Source organism: Phocoena phocoena, chromosome 1 (genome assembly GCF_963924675.1).
Source record: "Phocoena phocoena chromosome 1, mPhoPho1.1, whole genome shotgun sequence".
Taxonomy (NCBI): Eukaryota; Metazoa; Chordata; class Mammalia; order Artiodactyla; family Phocoenidae; genus Phocoena; species Phocoena phocoena.
Window position 1 is genome coordinate 94,191,096 of NC_089219.1, and position 13,664 is coordinate 94,204,759.

The following is a 13,664-nucleotide window of genomic DNA, read 5'->3' on the forward strand; positions in this document are numbered from 1 at the left end:
CAAGTGATTCTATTTCCATTGTGTGATCACATTCATTGTCTCATATAACCTTCCCACACATACATAAAAATACAAAACTAAAAAATATTTCAGGAACCTGTAATCAATATTTCCTAAAAACCTTAAGGCGAAAAACATGAAGGACTTGACCATGATTAATAGTGACCAGCACAGTGTCTGACATATTGCAAATATTAAAAAAGAAAAATATGCTGAATATTGTATTTGTCCCTCTGTAGTCTGGAGATATAACCCACACCAGTTAGTTTAGGTGTGCTGTACTAAAGAATTGAACGTGTAGAAAGTAAACGTTATGGCATCATGGAGGTAGCAACTACAAAGGTAGCAACTTCCGAAAGGAAGAGGTTGGAATGATTTAGACTTAGATCCTAAAGAAGAGCTCATACAGCTGACAATCAGACCTCTAATGATAGAGATGCTTGGCTGATGAATCCCCAAGCTTAGTGGAAAAGAGGAAAGGCTACTGGGTCCAGACCTCTGAGGAGGTGAAGGAAGTCTTTTCTTCTTCCAGCATTCCAGTCTCCCTCTTGAATCTCATATTAGAACCAGACACAAGCTGGCAGAGCAGAAATATGGTGAGTAGATTTCCAGTGCCAGTGTCACAAAGCAAAGTTTAGGAAGGTGGGTTTGGAGCTGAAACAGTAGGTCACATCTGGCTCCAATATACAAGTGGTAGACTGAATGAAAGAAGGTAACAAAAAAAAAAAAGAGAGAGAAGAAGAATGAAAGAATGAATCATTCAGTCAGTGGCTGTCTGATTAAGAATCTAAGCTCCTATAGAGGATTTGAATACCTGTATTCCCAAAAAGTAGATATAAGCTGAAATTTATGAATCATATCACATTTAAATGCACTGGGGAAATTTGCTATTTAGAGAACTTTTATGGCAAATTGTTTTGCAAGACAAATAATCACTCACTCATTTAACTGGTACATAAATTACAATTTTCATACATTTGGGTTACTTAAGCAAACTGTAACTATATTGAAAAATATGAGATTCATGAAACAACCATCATTATAAAACCTCTAATACCTTTTGACTCCCAGAGGACTTCCTCAACACGTAATAATGTGCTATATTGAGGTGGCACAATTTTAGTCCCTGGTAAAATGATAAAATCTTGAGTTCCTTCATTCTTACCCTGGCCCATCTTTGAAGATACCACAGAAGAGATTGAGGGAAATTGATTAAATTGATAAAACAAAATTTAAACTGTGAGCAGTATTAAGAAAGAAAAGATATTTATGTGTGTGTGTGTGTGTTAGATGGATTGCACTGAAATCTCCTGAAACAGAAGAAGGTATTATACCTCAGAAGAAGAATAGATTGTGGGACAGCTTTTGGTTGTCTTATTTTGCCTCACTGCATACTATCCTGGATAGATCTCTGTTTTCTCTTCTTTCACATCCACGACCAGCAGAAGTTTAAAAATTAAGACACTAGCCAAGCAGTACCAGAGATATGACATAAAAAGCACAATTGGAATGGAGAGCAGCTGATAACTAATCAAAGCAAAGTAGTAAGTCCCTGAGTAGTCCCTCTGCCATCCTCCACTCCCTCCACAAATGAGGGAGAAGTAATTACACCCTTAAGAGAAAATTGCTGGAGAATATAATTCCTGAGGATAAACAAGTGAAAATTATAAAGTGGTCAAACAAGAACTCTCTGCCTTATGTTGCACCCACTTCTGACCTCCACATTCTAAATCCACCAGGAAGTGTGTAAACTAGGTCTTGATTTTAGCTTTTCAACCTGATTACACATTACCAGCCAACATAGGTAATATTCCTGTAGGACAAGAAATAACTAAATAATTGAGAAAGGGAAAAACTACAATACAAAGGCAATTCAGTAATCTAGATGGAACCTAGACATATTACAGTTTAAAAAATGTAAGAACATTGAAGACAAAGAGAAAATTTTTTAATTTTTCAAAAAGAGTAACTGCCAAAAAGAAAGACAAATTAGATTGGCAACAAGTATCTCAAGAGCAAGACTAGATGCAAAAGAGATAATGGAATGATATTTTTAAATATTTAGAGGAAAGGAACTTTGGCTCTGAACATTATATCTAGCTAAATTCCCTTTTTTTGTGTGTGTGTGGTACGTAAGCCTCTCACTGTTGTGGCCTCTCCCGTCGTGGAGCACAGGCTCCGGACGCGCAGGCTCAGCGGCCATGGCTCACGGGCCCAGCCGCTCCACGGCATGTGGGATCCTCCCGGACCGGGGCACGAACTTGCGTCCCCTGCATCGGCAGGCAGACTCTTAACCACTGCGCCACCAGGGAAGCCCTAAATTCCCATTTTAAATATATCAGTCTATAGAATACAAACCTTAAGAATATTTTGAACAGAGACTACATTTGAAAACATTTTTGGAAAAATATAAACAAATCCAGGAGCTTTCTAGCTGTGTGTGATAATTGATAAAATTTACCATTATTTTATAAATCAATGAAAACAACATCATTGAAATAAATCCAAACAATCTATTACTAAAATTATAGGTGATAGCAACATGGTGGAGTAGTGAAAGGTGGGTAGCCTGGGGAAAATGAGAAGGAAATGAGTGTATAGATAAGTCTTAAGCATCGTTAAACTTAGGAAATTTAAAATGAAAAATAATAACATATATATGAGATTTATTCTATGTAAGAATCTAATTAGAATATGTAACTTCCATAGCAGCAGCAGAACTATAGAAAATATGCAGGAAAAGAGGAAAAGGGAAAGGAAACATATATGGCAAAAGACCTGGATAAAACAATAATTAAAATAAATTTAAAAATTTAAATTCACCAATTAAAAGCAGTAAATTATCATATTGAACAATACTAGTATCCTACTATACTTTACATATAAGTAATAGATTAGAACTAAAATGGTATATAAAGTTAAAATTAAGGGGAAAGGAAAACAAATGCCACCAGTTATGAACCAAAACAAAGATTAGGTAACCATTTTAATATCGGAAGATAAACGGACTATATATACATGTACATGTATGCATGCACACATATGTACACCTACACAATAAAGAATGCAAGGTAATGGTAAAAGAAAAATGGATCAAAACAATGTAGGACTCAAACATACATATGAACTTAACAACATAGCCTCAAAAGATATCAAGAAAAAAATAACAAAACTATCATGAGAATTGGAAATTGATAATTGCTTAGTTCACATCATTTTGTTTTGCTTTGTTTTCATGGAGAAAAAAATCAAAGTGCATCTTTACAGAAATAAATTACAGGTGGATTAAAGATCTAAATGTAGAAAAAATAAAGGTGATAGAAGAAATTTCAGAATATTTCTGTTACCTTTTGATGGAAAATAATTTTTAAATTAAACCCTAAAAAAAAACTCCATAAAGTATACAGCAATAACAAAGATGTTTTTGACTACATCAAATAAAACTTTGTGCTGAATGAAAGACAATACAGATAATGTAAACAAATGAGTCATATCCTAGGAGAAGATAATTGCAAAACCTAAAACTAAAAATATATTAATATCTGGGATGTAAGTGGAACTCCAGAGAAAACAGCAAGATATGTATCAAAATCCAATATAAACACAGAGAATGAAAAGGAATAGGCCAATTTCAATGTTTATCAGAAAAAGGCAAATTAAAATAATTATGAGATATAAGTTTGTATCTGCTAAAATTGACAAAAAAAAATAAAGATAAGTAAGTGCAAGTGTTAGAGGGCAGGTAGAAAGCTTTACATACTGCTAGTGGAAATATTCTGGCCTACCCCTCCTGGAAATAAATCTATAATACCTGATGAAAACTAAGTTACATACAGCGTATAACATAACTCATTAATTCTACTCCCAGGAATATATACCCCAGATAATATATATATTTCTATTATATATATATATTTAATATAAATATATATATATATATATTTTTCTGTGTTTCCTGGTAATGATTGTATACTCTGGAATACCTTACAGCAGTAATGAACTAAAAGTTTATACTATAACTTGAGCATTTATAAAACATAACATTGAAGTTTTAACAAAGTAAAATGATTATAGATATAACAAAATACCATAATGTTACTTAAAAATTTATACACACAAAACAACATTATAAAGGATAAGTACATATCTAAGGTCTCAAAATGATATATTGTAAGTCCATTGGAAAGAATGCCTATAGGAAGAGAGGGTAGAGGGAATGGATTTGGTGAACTGAGGAGAAAATAAAATAAGAGAGATTCCTTGCATGGACTAATGATGTGAGCAAGCCACAAACAGAAGTATTTATTTAATTTTCTGTATGTTTTCTAACCTTTCAATTTAAAAAAAGTAGAAAAAATTGACTTTGTAGAGTTTGTGTTACATAGTCTCATACATTACTGGTGAAGGAAAAAGTAGGAGTATTTCCGGCAAAAAAATTACCTATTACTAAGTACTTTCCGATACTTGAGATGTGGCAAAAACTCATCTACCTAACCAAGATTTAAGCCAGACTGGACATTGGCTCAGCAATGGAATCTGAGATACCCTAATGTCACTGTGGGGCAGCAGTGAAGTGAGCCAGTTCTCAGAAAGAGAGAAACAAGCCAAAAAATTAAGATGAGTCTGAAATCCAAAATTTCAAAACATGGGAAGAAAACTAACATTAAATATCCAATAACATTAGGTAATAAAATAAAATATAATAAAAACTTAAAAAGAAGATTCTACAAAGCATATGCTTGGAATCTCTCATAGACATATGGTTGTTCACCCCTCCCCGAAAAAGTATTTTAATTCCTCACTCTATTGAATTCAGATGTAGCTAGGTGACTTGCCAAAAAACCCCACAAAAGTAAGCGATAAAATTCCTCTGAGTGTCCCTGCTTGAGTACTTCCTGTAATTATCTATCTATCTATCATCTATCTATCTTTCACATTTATATAGATATTTGAACTCAGGTTCATTTTCTGTGGCTTCTACACAGTAATTCTGTTTTTTTCCTTTAACAGAAACAAAATACAACTCTTTCTTATACACTATATCTCCTTGAATATTTTATAATAAATACCATGTATCTTCTTTGTCTTCTGTTCTACCAACTGAAATCCCCAACCTCATAATTTTTCCTTAAGTGGCATAGAAGTCAAAATCCTTATTATTGTGCTTACTTATCAATTTTTCCAAAATATTTCGTGTGGAAATTCAAGTTGAGGGATCAAACTTTACATTGTTGGGGACAAAAACTATGTAAAACAATTATAAGCCTGGGACCACAACAGAACCCACTCTTGGTACTCATTTTTCTTCATAATCATATAAAAAAACATCATAAGAAATATGGCCCTAAAATCAGAACAAAGCTGGAGTATGGTGGTAAAAAATATATTATTCTTAGCCAAATATCTGGATGAAAATTCTATTTCTGCCCCTCACAGGTTGTATGTTTCCATGAGCAAGTTATTTAACCCTTATGAGTCTTGGTTCACTCAGCTTTCATATGAGGATTCAAAAGACTTGCTTGCATAGTAGTTTATGGTGTAAGGAATTAGGTAAATAAACTAAATGAGTGCTGCTTTGATATGTTTGGAAATAATGACAGAACATATTTCAAGAAAGCACTACAAAACTTTGAATCATGCATTTTGACAAAGTAAGTATTTAAGTTGAACTCTCCCCAAAGTATGAATTATATTCATCCAGTAGCAGAGATTATTTTTGAAGACATGTCTCAGCAGCAGTCATTTTAATCTAGTGCATTTGGATTATTTCTCAAGGCAGGCCAAAAAAAAAAACCCTCCAGGTCTATATTATTTTTCCATGGTTATTCTTCCCAGTTCTGATGTTTCTGTATAATGTATTTAATTGAATGGGACTCAATGATGGAAGGGATGCAATATTTTGTAAACTTAGTTGACAGTTTGCAATTGATGGGGAGGGTGCCTCGATAAAAGAGAAATCTGGAGCTGGAAGTCAATAGAAGAAAAATATGAGAAGCATGAAAACTCCACTTATATAAGAAAATCGCTGATTTTTATTGGAATCAGAAGAAAAATTATTATTCTAGGTATGAAAGTGTCATGTAGTATCTTGATCCATCATGGTTACCTGAAAGTAATCTTTTACACTCTTTAAATTTGTACAGACATACACATCATGAATATATGCAGGAATGCAATAAAGCAGAGCATAAGTTGGCATTGGCATCCCCAGAATTCTGGGAGGAAAATACTGTTGCACAAATGTGACAACATGTGATTGAATGAGTTAGGTAACAGTCAACATTTTGGCTTTAGAAATGGGTCATTCCTGTTACCCAGGAAGGCAGAAAGGGATTTTAGGTCGTCAAATCAAAGAACAATCTCAAAGGCCCAGCTCCTTGAGCGAGCAGAATATGATCACTTCCTGAAGGAGAGACACTTGATGACAAAGGAGAGAGGGGCACTTTCTCAGCCACTAGAGTGCCTCTGCAAACGGATCCTTTACTCAGCCTTGGAAAAAACAGGAGCTGCAGGTTGCCTTTTTAGTCAGAAAAGAAATAGAAAAAAAAGTGGCCATAGCAGCCATACAGCTGTCACTGCCAAAGAAAGAGACGTGGAGAATTCAAAGTGGGATAAATAGTGTTGGCACTACAGTAAAGATGTAGAGAATTAATAATGCACCAGGCAACTTCTGTAGATCTCCCTAGCCTTCCATCAAAATCAACTGAGACTAATTATATCAAGCCAAGTATTTCAATTGACAAATAAAAGGACACGTCTAGCTATGAATTCTTCTCTCTGTTTGATATGATTAATGTTGCATTATGCTACAGAAGGCCACTTGGTAAGTGGTTAAACTATGATACACTTGGCATTTATGAAAGAACTTTTGCCATGTTGCAATGATGTGTTTAAAGCTTGACCACACAGTGTTGAGTTGGTTTTGATAATGCCCTGGGGAAGGCTGTCTGTGGGAAAATAGTAAAATAGTTTTATCCAGCATGTAGTTAGCCCTGCTGTTTTCAATACTGAGGTGAGTTGTTAGAACACCTTTGCTCAAATTCAGATCAAAAAAACCATCCTGACTTACATTCTCATATATTTATTTCAAAAATTCTTAACTAATTCTGTTGACATAAATGTCTGATGTAGATATTATTATTATTACTGTTATCATTACTATTTCATTAATCCCATAGTTGCTCACATTTTTTATTAAAAAGTTTTTCTGCCAGTTTTCTCAATTTTGTACCTCCACTCCAATTTTTAAAGTAAATTTTCAATCTACAGCATATTCATGTTACATAGAATGCTACATATGTTGCCATAAAGCCATTGAGAAAGAACCACAGATAGCTAAAACTTCTCAAATCTAACAAGGCTTTTGGCCATAGAGCAATGGAATCGTAAGAGTTAATGCAAGCACCAGCAAATTAATGTGTTATTCTTAACAAATGAGTTTAGAGACAAGGGAATAATTTTTTTAAACAAATCTTAATGAATGTTATAGGAAAAGAAAAAGAGATGTTATTATAGAATGCATAGAAGTACCATTACCACAAAGACAGGCTTATGTGAGAATCTATTTCTCAGCAATGCTTCCTTTTAATGACATCATTTCCATAAGACCTTTCACTTTAAGTTGAACTCTTTCCAAATTTGCATTTGTCATTATAGGTTCTCTCTTTTTCTAAATTCATTTAGGAAAGCTAAAGATGGCCAACCTAATTAAGCTACAGGGTAAAAACTTCCACACATAAGAAAAATATTCATATTTTTAGGCTAGGATAGATGAAAAATTACTTAAACGGAAATTACGTAGTAAATTTAGTAAAAAGAAATTTAGAAGAAAGAATTCTAATTAACCAAGGATTGCATTCAAATAATTAGAAATAAACCATTGCACACTGTAGAGTGAAAAGGTGAAATAGGGGCATGTAGCATTTTTCAATATGTATCTCCCATTATATTATTCATTGTTTAACACTTGCTAAAACAGAACACAGGTACATGTAACAGTACTGAAGTCTCCCCGGCCATAACCATTTTACATTCTCAAAACAGCAAGCAATATTAGGATTGGTAGGAAAGAGTGAATTCTAAAACATCTATGTCTGTGTATCATTTTGTGTCTATTGCTAATGGAGGTCAAGGCAGGCTGCCTCCAAAGGTACTGCAAAATTCATCAGGAATATGTCTACTTGCTGTACATTTCTAAGCCTTCTCCCAGAAAATTTCTGTTTCTGGAGTGTTCCTACTAATTTTAAATTGAAACAATATACCTGCCCTAGTTTAAAGTACAGAACTTGCATTCAACTAGGCTAAAGCTCCCTATCTCATCACTTACCGCCTTGCTGTGAGCTGAGCAGATATCCCTCTAGTCGAGCTCGTTATCTGAAGCCTTCTTCCCAGGCGTTAGCCCAATCAGGTAGAGTGGTCATTATTTCTCAAGGATAAGGGTTACTTTTTGAGTCCTGTTTTCAAGTTCACATTTGATTATAAGGCTAGCTCTCCTAACAATCTTTCTCTTATCCTCTCTTCCTGTGCAAAAGGCCACTGGTGGCACAGTCAGGCTAATGCTGAAGGGAACTTTTGTTCTTGAGAATTTTTAAGTCTAGGAGAAATGGTCAGGAAAGTTACACCATAAAAATTGCCAAAATAAATTTTTGATCTGTGTCATTTGCGAAATAAAATTCTAAGTTGCCTGCATTATTAGGTTTATTTCATTTGAATGATTTTTGTGGGGAGAATTTGTAAATCAAGGATAAAAATTCTACTTTAAGTGTTGTGATTATACAATAAGGGCTCTAGTATATTTACAATATCTCCAAAGAATTAAAAGACACGATAAACATTTATAGAAATGTGTTTGTATATGTATAAAATGCATATTTATGCTGATACATATATCAAGTTCTAATTTTAAGGTGATTTATATTTGTTTTTTTTTTTTTCATTTGGATCATGAGCTTTGATCCAATTTCCTTAACTAGCTAAATTCCTGCATTGTATCTTCTCTTTTTTGGTCATCAAGATGATACGTATAATTCCCTTCAGTCGAATATCATGATTCAAGTTTATCTATTTACGATTTATAATTATTTCAGGAAGGATTCAGTGAAACTGCCTACTTTTCCAGGTGAAACAATTTCAACCTTTGAATACTTTCTTTTATTTTTTTTATGCTACAGAGCATCTCCATCTTCCCTTTAGCTTTGCTTCACTGTTTTGCAGAGCAAACTGCCAAGACCTTCCCATTATCATTCACCTCCCTAAACTCTTCCATATCACTTCTCTTGTGTGCACTTTACTAGAATTACAGAAAAAACCAATTTAATCTCTGATGCTTTACAGTATATTTCAGATTGGTCTCTCTTTTATACAATGCTTATATATGTGGATAGATCAAATAAAATATTTACAAAAGGCTGGTCTTACAAGAGAAACTTTGATTATACCAATTTACACCGCAAAGGTGTGCACACTCTCTCATATCTACCTCTATATTATCCAGATACATAGATTGATAGAAAGATAATTAGATAGATGCTCTCTTACCTTACTGTATGTAAGTCAAATTGCCTGTACTGCAGCCATGTGTTTACTTGCCTGTCTTTATGGTAATCTAGGTTATTTTTTGTGTGTGTATGTCTTTCTGTTCTTGTAGCTTAATTTCTTTTGGTTTATGGCTCAATAAATAAAACACCCTATCATTTAAACCAACTCTAACAATTTACATATCCAAGATAAGGATGTGGCAAGGATGCTGTTACATAGTCAATCATGGTTTCATTGGGAGCTAAATAATAAATACTGTGGCACTCATATACTCTATTTCCTAATATTTTACCCTGTCTTATTGGGCAGTTACTGGCAGATAGGAGATGAATTAGACATATTTGATAAGAAATTGAATACTCTCAATTTTTTAAAATATCACCTTACCTTTTTTTCGTCAGTGTTGAACTAAATCCTCTCATCATTTACTAGTCCACACAGGACTATATTCTTGTTTACAGTTTTTTTTCTTTTATGATTAGTGTAAGGCTAGTTTCATTTTGTTTTTTTGTATTAACTTCTTTATGGCATTGTTAACCTCATCTAGAGACCAATTAAATAATTTAAATTGTTCTACTGTTCTGAGACTTATTCTACTGTTCTCACTTATTCTGTCATTTTTTTTCTAATCAATTAACATGTTTTTCACTGAATATTTAAATTGGAAACCACCATAAATCACTTACTCATTATTACATGCACCAAATTTCACACAATCAGTAACCATCATAACACGTATTTAAAAAATTAGAACAGAGCAAGGACTTATTCTTCTTCCATTTCTAAGGCACTGTTCTGTATTCCACTTTGCTATTGTACCCACATCTTCCCCCATCTCAGAGAAAGGCAGAGTCTCCCCCTGCCTCAGTGTGGCTGCTTTCCCTCCAACTCCACTTGGGTACAGTGATTTTCTCCCTTCTAAGCGACTTGGAATTCAGTGCATTTTCTATTTGTTCCTTTTTTAACCTCTCCCCTAGTGGTTCCTTCCCATACAACACTCACTTTTCAGTACTTACATTACTTAAACTTGTTTTAGTTACTCTTAGTAGCATCTGACACTATTAACCAAATCCATGTAATTAAAATATTATCTTTCCTCAGTTTTTTCTGACCCTTCACTCTCCTTAACTTTCTTCTACTTTGAGGGGGTACTTATCAGTTTAAACCTTATTGCGAACAGTTCTTTAAAACTCATCATATCTGTATTATTTTTCTACTGCTCTTGTAACAAATTATTACAATTACGGTAACTTGAACAGTACTAAAGGTCAGAAGTCCTAAAATCTACATGTCAGCCACCATTACCTCTTGGCCTTTTAACAGATCTCCCTATACAAGTTGTCTCTCATTATTTGTTGCATGTTCCTAAACATATTCTGATTCTGACAGTACACTGTTTAAAGTCCACCAAAGATTCTTCATTTCCTTCAAAATAAAAGTCAAGCTTACTAACATACATTATAAATTTACATTGTTTCCCTCTTAAACCTTATCCTCTGCTGTCCCATCCCATTTCCCTTTTCCTTACTGAACTCAGTAGTTTCCTGGGCTCTCCCAGCTCCATGTCATTCATGATAAAAGTTATTCATTCTGTCTGGAACACTTTGTTCTAGCTGAATCCATACTTCACATCGATGGCCCCTATCTATCCTATATGTCCCAATGCTGATGTCATTTACCCCGGGCACCTTTCTTCTACTGTGTTCAGACTGGTTGCCACCTTGCCTTTGTTCCCATTGTACAGTGAACTTTACCAATTCAGCATTATAAGGTATGACAGGTTCCTTTCCTGTATCTCCCTCCACATCATATGCTCTGGGAGGACAGGATCCACGTCTGTCAAGGTTGTCATTCATCTCTGTGGACAGCACAGTGTAGTACGAGGGCTCAATATGTCTTGTTGAAAAACTGAATTTGCAAGAAATGGTACAATTTCTCTGAGATTAACTGTAACTGAAGAGCTTAATACTGATCAATATTCTATAAACCATTTGGTGTGAAGCCATTCCCATGAAACATTGAACATTTAAAATTCTTATACCCAGAGAAGATGCAATTCAATTAATGTCATGAAAATCAGACACATGACACTGTGCCAGCTACCATCAAAAGTACAAAATTCTCTTAAATTCTCTGAAAGTGCTAATAAGAAAGATATGCTAGATGTAAAAACTAACAATGCAATATACAATGAGATCCATGTTAAAGAAAAGTTCAAAGGGATGCAGAACTACAGAAAAGGGAAAAGATTATTATAACATGTTAGTGCACTGAGCCACTTAATAGTCCAGACCATAAAGACCATCAGGCTGGAGGCAGAGCCCAATATCACCATCAACAGGATAAATAGCAAGATCCGGCATAAGGAATTACCCCCTTACTAGCAGAGGCTCATCTCTCCAGGTAAGCAGCGGGAAGATGGCCTCCCTCTTTCTGACTACAACATCCAGAGTCGACCCTGCACCTGGTCCTACAACTGAAGAGGTGTCTGTTAATTCTTCAACGTTGCAGTATTTTCAAGATGGCATTACTCTGCATCATTGCCATTCATTTAAGTCCAAAGTGTACCAGTTTCAGTAAGGTCTGAACCCTTTCAAAATGTTACACAATGTTTTGTTGTGTGGTAACAAACAACCAAAAAAGCGTCTTAAGGAAATAGACAATCTATTATTCATCTTTTTTTTAAAAAAATAGACTCTCACCGGCTCTTGACACATATGTGTGGCAGTTTTAAAATATGGCCCCATAAATCATTAATCCTTCCTCATCAAGATATGGGGTCATTGTCCCCGCATCTTGGATCTAGACAGACTTGTAGGTCTGCTTAACCAATAGAGCACAGCAGAAGTGACACTATGTGACTTCTGCAGCTAAGTCATAAAAAGCCATGAGCTTCCTCCTAGTTCTATTGGAATTCTCAGTCTCAACCCTACTTTTTGGGATGTTCTCTCTCAGAACCCAACTGCCATGCCATAAGAAAATTTAAGATAGATGGAGAGTGTCCCAGCTGAGACCAGACATTTGAGTAAGACAATTTCTAGATTGTTCAGACATTTGAACCTTCCCATATGAGGCTCTAGTAATTGTGTTAAGAGACAAGTAATACCTTCTGTGCCTTGTCCAAATTCCTGACTCATAAAATTCATGCATATAATAAAACAGCTATTGTTTTTGTAACGCAGATGTTGAGGTGACATGTCAGGGAAAGGTATTTCCTAGCTTCGCCTCTGCATTACAGAGGAAGTGATGCAGTGATGTTGTGTTGACAATGGGCAATCATCACACTGGGCAAGTGCTACTAAATAAGTGTCAGTGTGGAGAGGCACAGGATATACTCAAAAAAATAGCAAATCTCTGCCTAAATTGGATTCTTTGGTAGAAGATAAGAATTGAAAAATAAGTTGAAGCCAAGTGTGTACTTTTTTCCTGTAGGAACTAGAAGGAGGGAAACAAAGAGCACAGAAAAAAATATCTGGGAGAGAAACTGTAGAATAATAACTAATAAATAAGATTTGGTGATTGCTCATGTTGGGGCTGGAACTGGGATTCAAAGCTAAAGATGCCACAGCTAACAAAAGCTATACTTTCCCCTCTAAGTCAGTGTTTTCTGAACTGTAAACTTTTCATCTACCATCTTGAAAATTTTTGTTAAATCCATGTACCTACCATAGTATTATCTACTTAATATTTTTCTTTAAATATGTTCATTATGTTAAATTCATAATTTTATGTTACAAAGAAGATTTATATCCTGGTCAAAAATGGAAAGTATGCATCACTCAATAAAATAGAATATACCGATGTCAACCCTGAGTCTAATGGCCTGAAGATTCCTGACATTCCATGCAAACAGAAACTGTTTTCTTTCTTAAGTGAGGGAAAAATGGAATTAACAAACTGTGACTATTAAGCAAGTTACACCAAGATTTATGCCTTCTTTCCCCAAAGACAAATTGTACATATATTGCAGCAAGGAAAGAAATATATTTGGGGAAAAAATCCTATAAGAAGCTTTCCTGATGGAAATTATATACTTTTTTGTTTTTTAATATCTATATTAGTGAATGGAGAGTAACTTGCTCCCAAAGAAAACACTAGAGGACACCACGACTCTGCTAAAGTGAAAC